General features: G+C 33.0%; 1 long non-coding RNA gene and 1 pseudogene across 1 annotated transcript; one reads left to right on the top strand and one right to left on the bottom strand.

Annotated features, from left to right (window-relative positions):
- Positions 1-1526: 1526 nt before the first annotated feature.
- LOC128156538 (uncharacterized) lies at positions 1527-13894 on the bottom strand (annotated as a pseudogene).
- Positions 13895-15742: 1848 nt separating this feature from the next.
- LOC128156634 (uncharacterized) lies at positions 15743-17137 on the top strand. The gene is made up of 3 exons (XR_008239739.1): positions 15743-15775; positions 15902-15974; positions 16991-17137. It is a non-coding gene; the product is annotated as an uncharacterized LOC128156634 (long non-coding RNA).

Below are 17137 nucleotides of genomic sequence, written 5' to 3'. Positions count from 1 at the left end.
TTTCTAGTTTTGGAATATCTGAAAGCTGGTTAATAGGTTGTAGATCAACATCAACAAGGTCTGAGTCTGATTTTCTAAACAAGTTCTTATAGAAAGACTTTACTTCTTCCATGAATATCTTGAGACAGACTATAGGAATAATATACATTGTTGGCGTATAGGCATAATTCGATGAGAATTTTTTACGGGCCGCCGGAAGGCGGTCCGTTATTTGATACACATTTAAATATTGTTACTGCGTTTCTGCGGGATAGTTCTTTTTTTTTTTAATAGAACTAATACTATGCTTATTTTTATGAATTAAAAGTAAATTTTCATGTAGAAATATGTTTTATGCCTTTTAGAAAATATCACATATTTTTTGTTTTACTCGTAAATGAAAAGTAGGTCATACTTAGTAGATTGTCGTATTTGGCGCGTTGTTATCGAGACCAGAGACATAAATAACATGTTAAGCATGTTATTAATGTCTCTGTCGAGACTATAATCTATTCGGAAAATTTCAGAGTTCTTCATTCTTTTCAAAGCAATGCATGAGGATCGGCATGCGGGACATACTAAAGACCTGAAATACTAAATGACCTGAATGTCATTAAATTTTATATAAATGATATATTTGAATTTCTATGTGCCATGTCAAATAAAATGACTTTGCGTGTGTATTTATTATATTCTCATGTAAAAAGTGGTAGAAAATATCATGAAATGACATTTAATTTTATATCAATTATTTACGCAAGAATATGACAGAAATGAAAATTTGAACTAATCCATTTTTATTTTATTATGAGGTCCCTTGAAATCATATATTAAACTAATGCATTAAGTTTTCATTCAATACAATGAAACAAAAAAAAAAAACCAAAATGGTTTGAAATACATAATCTCCAGGAGAAAAATGATGAGTTGAACTTTGTATTAGAGTAATGTACAAGTCATGCAGTGTGTTCTCCATTACTTCATACTATGGCAATGATCATACAATTTCCGTTAGAAATGCTTACAGTAACGAAATTGATTCTTTATGATAATAGTAAAATGTTAAACTTCAAAACAAGTTGCTGAAAGTATATTAAAATTTACCATAAAAATTAGTACAACCAACTTTTATTTTCTTTTTTGTGGTGTTTTTATGTAAACAACCAATGATTCATACAACAATTATATTTTTTGCGGCCCATTTGACGCTTGCGTCAATATGATTTCTTGTTTGATTTGATCCTTAGTTTCGCAGTAGTGAACCGGAAGTCGGTGTTGTCAAGTCATACGCAAATGACCTGCATGTTCGAATGCTGTTATTTTAACGATCATTTTTAATAAATATTTAACTTGAAAACTAACAGGGTTTGTCCTTTTACTAGCAAAAGAAGTGTACGAAGTTTACTTGACAAACATTCGTGCGAGGGTTTTCTTTGAATATTGCCCATTAGTCTGAAGTGGACACACATACATACATACATACACACACACACACACAGCAGCGATGCTATATCCCCTTTGCAACGAGTTGCATGGTGAAATAGCATAAATGAATCTAAGACAAACTAATGTAATGTTTAAGACCAAAAAGAAAGTATAATTGTGTGCATGAATATCTGACTTACTGTTCCATTTGTAATATGTTATATGCTTTACTCTTACAATGCCTCTTAGACATAGGGTGTATGTGCATTAATTTATGATTAAATTTTTTAGTCGAACTTAATGTCAAACAATGTTACTAGGTCAGCCTATTAAATTAGATGGCCTTTTAAAAAGTGGACTTTAATTGAGGTTGATAATTTTGGGCATCAATGGTTACTTCTTAAATTGATTTAAATAAAAAAAATATTCTTTATAACAAGGCTATGATAACCTTTGTTCTAATCAACAAACGCAATTATATACAGATTATCTGACGCCATGTTTGATATGGCGTAATAAGGTGGCAGCGTCCAACAAAACTATGACCACAAGTAAAGACACCATAACACCACAGCCAAGGACGACCCCGATGCTAGTGGATGAAGGTCGTTGATCCTGGACCGAATAAAGGCATTAGTTTCCCTTTTCACTACCTTTAACTCTTTCGTCATTTCTTCTATTTTTTCCATAAGCTCTTCAGTTGAGTTAAACTGGTATGCCATAGCTGCACTAGGACAGGCGCAAGCTGAAATCAATGTTATTGTATAAAGTAAATGAAACCATAGTTAATTTAGTTTATATTCACAGATACCACATTTGCGATAAACACCAAATCACCTCATTATACACCTCTATATAATATATCAGTAGAAAGACATGAAAGAAAAACACTATTCAGTTTGAACAATCCTGCACACAATGCGTTTCTGCACGCATAGGGGAAAAATATAAAAACGAGAAATACGTAAAGGAAGCGAATAAATATGACTGTAAAGGGAGGAACATTAACACAATTTGGACAATAATTGACATGAAACAGATATGTGATGTCCGGCTTTTTTCCTACTTGTTGCATATAAGGAGGCCATAATAAAGTAAGAGATTATATTGTCTTGCTCATCACACGTTATTACATCTGCTATCTGCTCATTTGCTAACATTTTTTAAAAACGACTTTCACTGTGACAAATCAATCTCTAAATAATGTAATTGTCTTTTAAGATAAAACCTTCACAAAGAGGTTCCACGCCATCCCATGTTCCGCCAATTTGGCATGTTCTTAATAAGTTACCAACTACCAAAGCATGATGCTGTGCGCATGTCATCGACAGTATCCCACCAATCGTTGTGTTTTGGCTAACCACTGTGACCGTACTGGATGAAAACACTTCAGAACAAGATGATGTATCTGCAATTAGAATTGTAATGAGGGTGGTATAAAAAAAATCTACCTACAACATAAAGTTACATATGACAAACGCCTAAACGATATGGTGAAAATATGCAGAAACTATATTTATTAAAAAAAGAACTTTTAATGTATCGCATAAATTTTTCAGATATTAACATTTTCCTTTTCTCATGAAAAAAAAGATTTAGGGTGCAAAATGACCGACTTCTTTTATATTTTCAGACAAGTTATATTTTTTCAATAGTGCCTGTTTTGGAAGGTAACAGTTGAAATTGACACCCCGAGAAAACCATTAATTGTCAGCCGACGCGAAGCGGAGGTTGACAATGGTTTTCGAGGGGTGTCAATTTCAACAGATACCCTCCCAAGCATGCACTATTTATTTTATTATACTGAATGTGTTAATTTTAGCTTTGTTATTATCTAGCATTGATTTTACCCCTTTTATCGTTTCAGTCTTACTTCTTTGACAGTATTTGTATTTCGGGGTCAATGGTCGTGGTTATTTAAATACTTTATCGATTTGCTTAATTAGAAAAGCTCTATATTAACAAAATGTATCCAAAAGGTACAATATATAGGGGGGTTTTTTCTTAAAGTTTACTAAAATTGACAATATGTTTATATAAGAAAAAGCATTTTGTGTAAGGCGAGATAAGGAATGTATTAGTTTCTACGATTATCTACGACAACTGTGCATATCAGCTGTATTTTTGTTAATGCAAAAATATTCACTACGAACTATTTAATTAAAATTATTATCTTACCAGAACAGACAGGAGGATCACCTATCCACTGTTGTCCAATGTCACATAACCGAGAGAGGTTACCGGATGTTAAGCGGTATCCACTTTCACAAGCGTATTCTGTGATTCCGTTGCAACTAGTATCATTGGTTAAGATGACAGTGTTTACAAATTCCTCGTAACTGCAGTCTGTATCTATTTAAGAATAGCAAAAGAACTTCAACCTACCTCATGTGCAATTTTATCAATTTAATTTGTAATTGCTAACTTTATTTTTGTTAACGTGTTGCATTTTCCCCGATTTTTGTTAAAACGTATTGATTTAAAAATGTTCACAGCATGATCGCATGTTGATATTGATATATTGAATGCGGTGCATGATACAACCCCCATATCACCTTAATTTTACAGTACATCAGACCCAACCTAACACCAGAGTAAACCCCAACTAAACCCCGGGTTTACTTTTTGGGTTTACTTTGGGTTTACTCTGGGTTTACTTTTTGAAAATTTGGGTCCACTCTTTTTGGGTTTACTCGCGGTTTACTTTGGGGTTACTTTGAAATTACTTATGAGGTCTACTGTATGCACTGAAGTATGAAGCAGACTAATATTTTATCTAACCATCCTACTGCCTGTAATTCCCACCCTTTGTATATTCTGAATACACAGTTAGCGTCTGCTTTCAGGGGTATACTTCTGACTGGGTTTACTCTCTGTGTCCACTCTGGGTTTACTTTGGGTTTACTCTGGGTCCACTCTAGTAAACCCGAAGTAAACCCAGAAAGTAAACCCAGGGTTTAGTTGGGGTTTACTTTCTGTTAGGTTGGGTCTGATCGGTACTGTATATTGTATTTCTTTAAATGGAAAATAGATGATAACTAATTAAACTTTAATTTCTTCATTAAAGACCAAACATCTCTTTGTAATCCTATCTTTTGTAATTGGAGTTAATGAAGTCAATAATAATCGTTAGGTTTCTATACCCCAAAATCGAAGACAACGAAGAAATAATTATTCTTTTAGTCATTTCTGGCTGTCGTATAGTCATTCAGTCATACCTCCATTTTAACTTTCAAAAGAAAGAAGTTAAGGTACTTCACTACACCTTCAAATAGTTTCTCAAATCAGCAGAAAATTACCCGATTATGATAGAGAGCATAATGGATAAGAAGTATAAAATTAATGTCAAATAGGCAAAAAATGTGCAATTTTGGATAAAAATGAAGATCTGCGGTTCACAAGCCTGATAATTTAACCACTGAGCTATGACGAAATACATCTGAATTGATTGATACAAATAGTTTAATAAAACATTGAAATCGCCATCTTGTGACGTAGAGTTTTAAAAAAAATAAGTCTGTGTGTAGTGAAGTACCTTAACTGTTTAAAAAAATTTATGAGGTTCAATTTTGATATTTCATCTGTGTCTTGAAATCTTGAAAAGTTTATTTTCACTATTTCGTGGGCTAAAAAAATGAGAAATGTGCCTGCTTCTAACAGGGGTTATTATTACATCACGCTATTTGACACTGGCCTCTTAACTATAAATCTGGTTCAAGGTCACTTCAAACCTACTACCATTGATCACTCTATGAGTGATTTTTGAACACAAATGACAAAAGAGAGAGAAAATATACTTTTAAATTGAGAATAGGACAAACAGACGGATGGATGAAAAAAGAATAAGTCATAATCGGGCGGCCATTAAACGGAATCTTAATAAGATATTCTGGATCTTTAATATTAAAGAAATCTAGCCTATCCATTATTCAGCGACAAATTAATAACTATATTGATTATATAAGTAAAAGGGCATAAGACAAAGCTTAGATATACTAGTATCTGGTGTTATAGTAATACAGCAGATACATGTTAAAAGAAAAATATGTATACTATGGGTTAAGTTGAAATTTTTCTAGAATTATCTGAAATTTATAGTTCATAGTTGAAAAGCGACATCCTCACATCTTTTTCACCCCTCCAAATTTCAATCGCAACTTCTCGGGCCTTTCCGGCAAGCTCGGAATAACACCTTGAATGTATTAACATCACCGGATGTTAGAATTTTATACAAAATGGAGTCGCTTCCCATTAAAATAAGTATCGGCTAGACAGTCCTGTAAGTCGCTTCTGTGTTATATATTACACCCCTGCGAATGTTATTGTCATTTAAATTTTAGACCACGTGGTTTTATTTGACCCTTTTAGTTTCGCAGTAAAAATCGTGCCTCGTGTTTATAGTTCAGTTCATAGAATTTAGGTACTATAGTAGTCAATTATTAAATCTAGAGGTTTATTGATTTTAAACTTTATCTTCATTAATTGGTGGATAAAATGTGTTCTAGAAATAAATGTAAAAATACAAAAATAGCTTTTGTCTGCTGTTGCAACAATTAACATGCTAAGTAAAGATCCCCCCTGAGGATTAGTTTTCGATCCGCGCCTGACCTAGTAATAGCATCAATAGTGAAAAAGACTATACTATTTTCTGCAGAATGTTCCTTGAAAATGACTCGATATACTAAGTTTTTATGCAAAACAGACATCCATTATTTTTTTTTAAACATGGTATTGCACACCACAAGCATCAAACATGGATATCATTTTATTAAGCCACGCAATGTTTATATTTCCAACCACTCAACACGTGGTTGAACACGAACGATAACTCTGTTCTGAATATTATCGTTTAATATAAAAACCGCTAAATGGTGAAATAAGACAAACATATTAAAAGAGTTTCATGTTTTAACAAAACCCAAAGTAGGATACGATATGAAAAACGACCAGTACTTACGTATTTTGAGAATATTATCCGAACACTTATACTTCCGCTCGAAATTCCACAGGAACTGAACAAATTTCGGTGAAGTCTCGTGAACTTTCATTCGAGCACCTCTGGATTTATTACAAACCTAGCAACGATAAAGAAAACATTCCGAACACATTCGCAGGGGTGTATTAGTGTATACTGTTTACTTTATTTATTGCTCACATCTCAACAGATCATGAAATGTGTTGTATTTATATCAAGTTCCATAAAAAGGGGGGTTGTCATGGACGCCTAGGTAATACATTCAAGGTGTTTTTCCGAGCCTGCCGGAAAGGCCCGAGAAGTTGTGATTGCTCCAAATTTAAAACTTGCAATGCGTCAAAAAGGTATTTAAAAGCGTCAGCCAAAATGTCATCATCAATAAAAAAAATTTTTAGCAAAATGCAGTGCCCACAATTCCTTGATTTGTAAACAAGGCTGGTGCCATGTTTTCCTAACATCCTAGTTGCTGAAATGAAAATCCATAATTAATAACCAAATCAAAAGTAGGTGATAAAACTAGAAAATGTAACAATATGGTCATATAAAACATTTAGATAGGAAAATTCAAAGAAATGATTTAGCTTTCACATGTGTTAAAAGAAGGCACAAGCTTTTATTTGTTAACAAAGAAATGTGGGGTCCCTGTCTCTGTACTGACTATTAAAGATTTCTTTTGTGAGCTCCACAAACATTATTTATTGAAAAGTAAAATTTTGACCACATTCTTTTACTTACAAATTGACAGTTTTGCCAATGAACAAAAATTGTTTATTGAATTTTTAGCAGTAAATAAAAAACGTTATCCCGATTCAAATAATGTCAGTTTAAGCCCACCTTCATAGAATCTCCACGAACTTGTTTCATGTGTCATTATTGCAAAATAATTGACACTGTAAGGAACTGTCTGAATATGATTGACAACAACTACGTTGTCGGCTCTTGGTCCTTTTCCAAGTTGAATATTATCATTATCCCAGCTGATCCACAGTTGGGCATAGTCATTCCTATTTAATATTCCTGAAGAATCAGTCTGGCTGCAATTCGCCATTAAGGCACGAATACAAGACCCCTGATTGGACCATCCACCGATGACGATTTCATAAAACTGGCTGTAATCGTCACGTGGTGTGGAAAGGTCATCGGTCATTAATGCAACGTGAACATCAGTCGAAGCTTTGACCCAAAACTCGAAATAACTTTTTCCGATCGCGTGTATACAGTAGGTACTGAGCCGACTGTAGCTGCTGCCTGAAGTAACTTGAATGTATCCTAAAATAGATTAATAGATAAACAAATATATAAAACATGAAATAGTATGCCAATGAATACTTAAAATTCGACACTGTACGTTTCTCTCTGAAATTCCCTATAAAATTATCCTGCATATTGACAAATTATAAGTACATGGTCCATACACTATATGCATGCCTTTTCTGAAATATAAGCTACATGTACAGGAGATTATCCATCTTCTATTTCAATTTAAAGTCCACGGGTTTTTATCCCCTCGTGCAACTTGCTGCGAGGCGGATATAGCATCGCTGTCGTATGCGCGCGCGCGTGTGAGTGTGTATCAGGCTTGGGGTAATGCTAAATGTAATGGTAATGCATTGCAATGCTTTACATGTTTTCAAAGTAATGCTAGTAATGTGTAATGCCACAAATTTAGCATTACAAGTAATGGTAATGTAATGCATTACTTTCCAAAATCTAGTGTAATGCTGGCATTACATGGCATTACTTTGCATTACTATGCTTATTTATGCATGTTCACTTTAAAAATAAAAATGTGATGAATAACTGAAATGTACATGTATTTGATAAAAATTATTTTAAAGAAGAGAAAAAAAATTCTTGAGAAAAAAAATGTTTTAGTTGTACATGTTATAAAAATATTTATGAGTTAGAAACCATTTTAAAATTTACTTCCAATTAGTTTGCACTTCAATAAAGAATGTGTCGACAACACACTATGCCCCAAGGATAATCTTAGAAACAATCTATTGTTTTAAGAAGTGCTAAACACCCCAATCCCCTTCCCTTGGCTATGTTCCAATAGAATAGTGGAAAGAGATGCACCTTTAAAAACAACATGAATGCACTTTCCATCCATAATGAAATCAAAAGCACTTCCAAATTATAACCCATTTGTAAATTTTTAATTTCTCTTTTGGGGAAAAAAATGTGCGGAAAAAAAATTGGAAAAAATCGGGCTCAGTATACCAATAATTCAAAATGTTTAAATATTAAAAAGCTGCTTGACATGTGGATTTCGTTTGATTCGAGTCATGGTTGTTAACGGAAGGATGCAAATGTCCTCATGCATTAACAGTTAACTTAAAATAAAATGGAATTAAAGGATGGAAATTGGTTTGTTTACGCCTATAAGCATTAACAGTTTTAAACAAGTACTCCTTTTAAAGGAATGATCGGCAATAATGATATATTGATAGCAAGAAGCAATCATCATGCTCAGTTTGATGTAAAATAATTTAAAAAGTATTTTATTTAAAAAAAAATATAGAATATTTTGAAATAAATTTTGGGAAAGCCGTTCGTAAACTCGTCTAGTTTAATATCTTTAACGTAATTATTAAATGTTAACGTATCTTCTTTTTCAGAATACTGAGAAGGGCATTAACACGTATACAAAGAAAGAGTTGTATTAAAATAATTTAATGCGACTGAAAAACATTGAATGCCATCAAAACGTGCTATTGAGGTCGCATTATAACGTAACCTTGTTTATAAATCAAGCCGTCTTCCAGATCGAGGTCAGTTCTTGGAGCATCTTCTTATGATTGAGGTCAGTTCATCGAGGTTAACTGCAATACTGAATGAACCTTTCGATCGAAATTCTTACGCGTGAGACAAAATGTGCATTCTTGAATTAACAGGTCGAACTGTATTTTATGTATGTTTGCATCTCTTAAGGTAAATGAATTGAAATAAAACTGAGTAAAATGTTATATAAATACTAAACCAAACTTCAAGTTTTTATAGGAACTACTTATGCAAGCGGAATGTGTGCGCACGTGGAAGCATTTGCCGGATGCCTCATATGGACACAATAGTGATCGGCCGAAGCCGATCACAATCAAAGTACTGAAAGTACTGTTAGACGGTGGCGCCGTTTGAAAGTGGCATATTACATGTATGTAAATTATTGTTGTCGAAAATCCACAGCCAGCGTCTCATACATGTACTAGCACAACTGGTCGTGAGTTACTTACATGGATAATTCTGTGGAAATCGTAGTTGTGTTCACAATCCACACTTTACAAATGTTGTGTCTCTTTATCGTCATCTTTTGGAGAAAATCCATAGATTTATCACAGTAGCCTTTGTAGTATAGAAGTTTGTATCTATATGTTTGTATCTATATCAGTTGATATTAAAACTCCGTTTCCGGTAATACATGTACTACACAAATGTATTTATATTGTCCCAGAATGGCTCATTAAATATGTGGGTTGCCACCACATATTGAATGAATAAATCAAATCTAAAGCGATTTCATCACAGTACGCCAAACTATTTGATTGTATAAAGAAGGGGAATTTTGGTTTTTTCCATTTTGACCTTTGGGTTGACCCTGCAAAGGGGAACAACTTTTGAAAAAGTGTGGATTGGACTTTTGTGCTTTGGAGATATTGTAGATTTCTCAAAGTAACGAGAACAAATAAAGCTTTAGTATGATAAAATACTTATCAGGTTTTTACTAACTATTTGGGCATACATGTAGTATGTTTATTGTCCCTCTCGACAGCATTTTCCCTCAATTTCTTCACGGGGAAAAAGTTGCATCATCACACTTGCTTGTGAACCATCACACTTGCTTTTGTCCTCATAGTCAGTTATACATTTAGGTGTACAGAAAACGGAATGGTTTGCAAAAACCTGTTTGATAAAAGTGGTATTGCTTTTTGAACGCACGTCATCATGAAACAGAAGAGTCAATCAATATTTTATCTTCGACTATAGTGGATTATTTCCATTTGCTCACAACGAAAGTGAATAAAGAATTGAGAAAAAAAATATCACACAATATTCTGTCGCGGCAGTTTCATTAATCAACGTTTAAAGTACATTTGTCTAATTTTATTTAGCTATAGATTTATTCAAATCATTTGAATGAATTTGGGAAAGTCACATGTATATTTTATCGCTTCTCAGTACACTTTAACACGCATAATTTACTTGCAACATTAAACGTTTCTAGTAAACTTACAAGAAATATAGATTAATTTTTCAAAATTAGTTTTTAAAAACACCAAACAAACAAATACCAAGTTAAACGCATGTTTTTCTGACCGTACAGCTGTGTATATAAATATAATTTTATTCTTTGCATGTACTAGTCTATACAATAGATATACGGTCCGCAAATCCCGGCAATATTTCCGGAAAGCTATAGTTCTGTAGCTCAGCTGAATACTACAGTCATCCATGAAGAACATTTTTACCTTCATGTTTCACTACTTATCGCAAATATAGCATGGATGTATACGCTACGGCCGATGTAGCATTTCTTTGGGTGATGGCACTTATTTCGATTGCGAGTCGCAACAAACTGGCGCATTTATATAGGCCCGCCTATTTGTTAATAGAAACAAATGTCGAAGAAAGCTCATATATAATAGAGTTGTACTCGCCAGTTAAAAATTATTTGAGAACAAAAGGGGTGATATTTAGGTACATGTGTAAATAATGTAATTTGTTTGCGAAAAAATCCCCCAAAACCAAAGAAAGGGTTCTCTAGTAGCAGAGACGGGTGCATACGGATTAAAGTCACAGATACTACTTCGCTCATCAAATTGCGTTATTTCAGTTAAGTGTGAAAAATTCGTCAGAAACTGTTAAGTGAACAAAATTATTATATCTTACATTACCGTTCGCACTGTACCATAAATATATATGGACAATTGCATGAGTTGAACCGATTGTTTTTTCTCATAAAAAAAAGCTAGCGTTTCCTGCAAATTAGAGATACACGAGCTGATACGCCGTGAAATCCATAAGACGTTTTACAGCATGTCTTTAATCCCTTATTTGCTTACAAAAAATCTGAATTGAAAATCTTTGAAACATCGTAAAATGTTGTTTGTTTATACACGTACATGTAAAACGGCGACTTGATTTGCACGTGAATTTTACAAACCGAGGTCGATCGATTAGCGTGTTTGAGAGAAAGTCAGCAGGAAGTAAAGCGTCAACATGAGTAGTAAATATTGTCTGATGAATTTAGAGGTGCCTGTAATAATATTTATGCTCCTACAGACTGAGTGGGTTACAAAATTCGGTAAATCACAGGATAGTCCAAAATTAAAACACATTTGTATCGTAAATTTCCAGTTTTTTGTTTGTTAAAAGAACACATGAACACTTGTAGAAGAAAGTGTGCCATTGATCAGTTGAAGTTTAATACAATGTAATTGATCTAATATTTATTATCAGCATCTGTTGTGAATTCTTTAGAAATTAGCTACAAAAAAATAAATATTCTTCCTTAACTAAATTTAATGCGTTGAAAATGAATGGATTTATCGATGAAGCATACTTGCTGAAATATGAAATGGCAAACCTTTTTAAATTGTGTGTGTTTCTGACAATTGTTTACATCATAAAAAAAGCAAGAAGCGATTATTGTGAGATCACTTAGCCAATTATCGCAGTGATATAGTTTATGCAGTCCTGATACAGAGTTTAACGTCACAACTGGCAGTTGGTGCATAAATTATCGATACCGCGTAAGCAGACAGGGTAACGGCTCATTTAAAATAAAACACGATTTCATAAATAATTAAATATATGTACAAAATGATTAGCAGCTATAATGCTTAAAATATCTGATAAGATTAAAATTAGTTATCATACTGAAATCGACACATAGATAAACATTGCGTGTAACACTGCATACATAAGAGAGTTATCGTTCGTTATCCGCTAGGGTCCCTGTGAGAAATACTCTTCCGGTCAGGACCGTAGCAATAGACCGTGGCTATTTATAGCCACCGTCTAAAAATAGAGAAGTTCTTATTTATAGAAAATGGACAGTGAAATAGATTCATCCAATATTTTCTATAATAGCAAAAATACACGCGTTATGATTTTTTTCTTAGTGGGGTATCAATTGTGAGCTTGATCACAGTACCTCTAGTTTTAAAAAGAATATCACTTAATGAATCTGAATTATTTAACTTATGTGTACACGTGTTGAGTAGGAATGAGGTAGGAATAGGAAAACTGTACAACAACGTACATGACACCCCCCCCCCCCCTTTCCCCCCAATCTATACACCACAAAGCTTTGGGATTAGGATAAAATTTATAAATTCAAAGTTGTTTTTAGAAATACTTGTGTCATATTTATTTTGATCTGATAAACTTTGATCTGAAAATTTACATGAATTTTCCTAAATGATGCATTTCCCCCTACAACAAGTCATGTCGCGAGGGGATGCTCCGCTTCGCGGTGCCCTTGTTTTAATTTGATATTGGCATCAAAATTCTTCATTGATAATTCTCAAATTATAGTAGGGTTCCGAAAAGTTGTGAGTTATGGCATTCTCAGATTTATATTTTTTTTAAAAAATGAATCCGTTGACGATAGGTGATTTGTATGTCCATTTTATCCACAAAACATAGTCAAAATATACAAAGATTGGACGTCGAGAACACCAATGCAAACAAGAGAAATTGAACAGTGATTTTGTTATTATACAAGTTCGTGTTAAATGATATCAGATTCATGATTTTGAATTATATATGTTATAAAATCGTTTTCAGCCATTGCAATTGTTTGTTAGTATTCAGATTCGTTTAGCGAAAACTTTTCACAATTAATTCAAAACAAAGAGAAGTTTATTTTTTTTTTAAATTTGTTTAATTCATTTATGATTAAGAACAACAATTGACGTTAACTGGTTTGAACTAGAGTAATCGGTAGCAATCAATAACCTGTTAGTCGTATAAAGTTCAGAAATCTTTTTTATTATAAGATTTTCCTTCACCATTTTGATTTTGTAATTCTTGAGCATTGATATCTGGCGACAGAAAAAAAAACCCGCAGAATTGAGATTAGGGAGATTTTATCACAACGATTTTGATATTTATCGCTGTCAAAACAAGATATTGCACAGTCCGTTCGGTTTTATTTTAATACTTAATAATTATAGCACCGCTGAGTACCGTTATAATTTCAATTTGCAATGAAATTGACTTGGACGTTAACGAAGTCTTCCTAGAAGCAATATAAATGACAATTGGGATAAATTTATTTGATCAAGAACGCGAACAACCAAATTTATGTACCATTGATTTTATTTACGCTGCTGTTCATTTTATAATTAAATTAGCTTGGTAATCTAAATAAAGCAAAAATTGCACTACGTACTTACCATCTGTAATTTCAAAACCAATTAAGATAATGATACAGACAGAGAAGATCATGTATATCCGTACCATTTTCTATTTTAAAAATATCAGAATTTTAACTCCTCGCTAAAGGTAAAAGATACCCGAGTGTTTCGGACGATCATCAGTGGATCATCCTTTTAAATCTTCAACATGATTTTGTAGAAAAGTATCGATCAAGACTGTTTTTTAAATATTTACTCATGACGTTTATAGTTCAGATTTCTTATCATAAAAGTAATAGAATAAGAATACAAAACAGAAAGAATCAAATATCGACTAAAATTTCCATTATCATTGCAGTATTTAAAACTAGTAAACATCAGGTTTTATTTTTGATTGTTATGATAAGCTGAGGATGTATATGAGTCAATATTTCCCGAATTTTATTTAATTGTTGCACTGCGGCCTAATTCAAATTGAACCTATTGCAAAAGTCAAGAAAATTTTTTTAAAGACCAGTGCACCCTCTAAAAATTCCACTTCATTGCAAACCATTCCGTAATTAGAAACAATTTTAACATTTCAATCAATGAGGCAATTGATCTTTTAAGGTTTATATCCTCTGAAACACGATTTCTCAATAATGGTAGAACAAAATGTAGACGATTAAAACGAGGTTACTTGCACTATAAATACATCAATACGGATACAATGTAGAAAGCTTTCGATAAACAAACTATACCTGAGTATACGTAGTAGTAACAGTTCGTTGATCATGTTCTCAGAACATGTAAGGTTTGCATTCCTGGAAGTTTTTTTTTATTTATTTCCAATATCGTACGTACATGTAATTAACATATTTACATATCATACAACATTAAGATACGTATATCTTACAACAACCTTAAACAAATTTTGTTACATTTTATAAAATGTCTATTTTATAAAATATTAATTTGGTTCTTAAAAAATATAGTTTTTGGGAGTTGATTTTAATCAACACTCCTATGCAGTTACTCTGGCAAACCGAAAGTGAAACAGTGTTTGAACCTTAGTACAAATCATCACCCCTGACAAGACTTAGTTCTCGGAAATAATCGACAAAATCGTTGTAATGAATTCTGAAGCATTGTTTTTCAAGGAAACTTATTTATTGATACCTTGAAAATAGTCAGATTTTAAATGGTAGAAAACAATTTAGACATTTTTTGTAGTGGTATGTATTCCTACGCTAGAATTTACTATAGTATCGTACAACCAGACGATCGGTGGTTTCCGTAAATCTTCGACAAGCAGAGAATTTCTCTTGCTTGTCGGAGATTAACGGAGACAGCCGAGCGTCTGGTTGAACGAAGCTAGAGTTCATTATTGCTTGGATCCATACAATTTTTTGAATATTTCGATTACTTATACATAGTTTGATGGAATTAATTCTATCTTTAAATATTACACGACATGATTCATATGGGGTTTTCTCGAAATTCTTTTCGGAAGAGTCCGAGTATTCATATTATAAAAAATGTGCGAAATTCAAATACATATAAGAAACCACTTGCCATGCAAAATAACATTATCGTTGATTCTAAAATAAATAATACATGTAATCGATAAAATCAACAATCTCAATCAACAAATAACTGTTAAAATGGAGGTGGAAGGGGAAACTTGACAGGACACAGAATTTATATTTTGTAGATTGCATTATTTTATATATTTAGTTTTTCAATATGTAATAAAGAATCGTCGTAAAACAAATAGAGGTTTTTGAACATCGTATAGCTTGTTAACTTAAAACAATAGATATTCATATATACACACCTCACAGCCTTATTAGCATAATCGGAACCTTTCTGGTTTTTATATTCACGAAAGAATGAAATAACCAGAGAAAGTCAAAACTTCGTATATCTCGGGATTTTAACGAGACCAGTCTCATACTCGTGAAAATCGAGAGAGGAGTTTAAATACACGCGTTATGATTTTTTTCTTAGTGGGGTATCAATTGTGAAAATCGAGAGAGGAGTTTAAATGGAAAAAGTAAGTAAAAGTTTTTGTTTCTTATATTGGCAAGCTTTTAAATTATTTAAGGTTGCAGAACAACTGTTTATTAATGTGAAGTCGAAGTTTGGGGTGATTAGCCTTATCTCGTTAAATTTTGTTCAGCATGAAACAGTCTGAACAGCAATCCTCGATTTTGTCAACAATCTAAAACGTGCTAAGGAGTAGTCATTCGTCGGTAAGAATATACTTACTTACATTGTTAAACTATTCAAAAACTCTTTTAAAAGCCTACAATGCATTAAGTCTAGTACACATGTTACAAAAATGTCGATAATTAATGGTCGTTGGTGAAATGGGACTTGAAAGACATGTTTTAGTATGAAATGTGTATGCAGGTGTACTATAGTCAGTTTTTACACATATTGTTACGTAGCAAACGTTGAAAAAATATTGCATGTTTTTCCTAGAATATTGAGTTTGTGTCAATCATGCTTTCAGTCATTTCCATACAGAATTTCCTCGACACGTTCAATGTACACTGTACATGTGGTTTTGATATCTGTATCTTATTCAAACTGTTTCATAACTTTATGTCTTATTTATCTATTAACGATGAGAGTGTTTATGAATCAAGGGTCTGCATTTGTTATGTAAATATAACATTATACGATTGAGAGAGAGAGAGAGAGAGAGAGAGAGAGAGAGAGAGAGAGAGAGAGAGAGAGTGTGTGTGTGTAATTACAGTGTACATGTAATTGTTATTGATTGCCTTGCTTCCATGAACTCAGGGTTGTCTTTAAGACCTGGGAGGCGAGAAATTCCCCCGCCTATAATGCCTTAATTACCCGGCTATTATTTCATTTCAACACAATGTAGCTATAAGCAATTAAGACCTCCAGACCCCCCTTCTACTTTTTCATTTCTTCCTTCTACTTCAAATTTTAGAGACAACCCTGATAAACCACATATATATTTCAATAATGCCACATTGCACTAGAAATATTGCTGACAAAGATGTTGAGAGAGATCATGGAGAGAGAGAGTATGAAAAGCCATAACAAATTTTACAGTTATGTCATTTCCCACTTAATGAGTTGTTATAGCTGTTATCATGGTAATGTTTTGACCATGTCTCAGATACTGCATGTGCCCATAAAAAAGTGTAATCTAGGACACACCCTATTGTTTTGATAATGACAGCATTTAGTTTTGTAATGATTGCTAGTGTATCTTTTTCCTTCTAATCTACAGATTTACCTGCGGCTTCCAGATGATCTGAAGATCAGGAATATAGAAAATATTGTCAATTTGATATTACTAATGACCCAGTCAAGTCTGCTGAAGCCCAGAAGGTACTTCTTTGTCATGTAATAAACTTACAACTTGCCTTCCATATGT

This window comes from Crassostrea angulata, chromosome 7 (genome assembly GCF_025612915.1).
Source record: "Crassostrea angulata isolate pt1a10 chromosome 7, ASM2561291v2, whole genome shotgun sequence".
Lineage (NCBI taxonomy): Eukaryota > Metazoa > Mollusca > Bivalvia > Ostreida > Ostreidae > Magallana > Magallana angulata.
The sequence above is the reverse complement of the archived record's forward strand: the minus strand, read 5'-3'. Positions and strand labels throughout refer to the sequence as shown.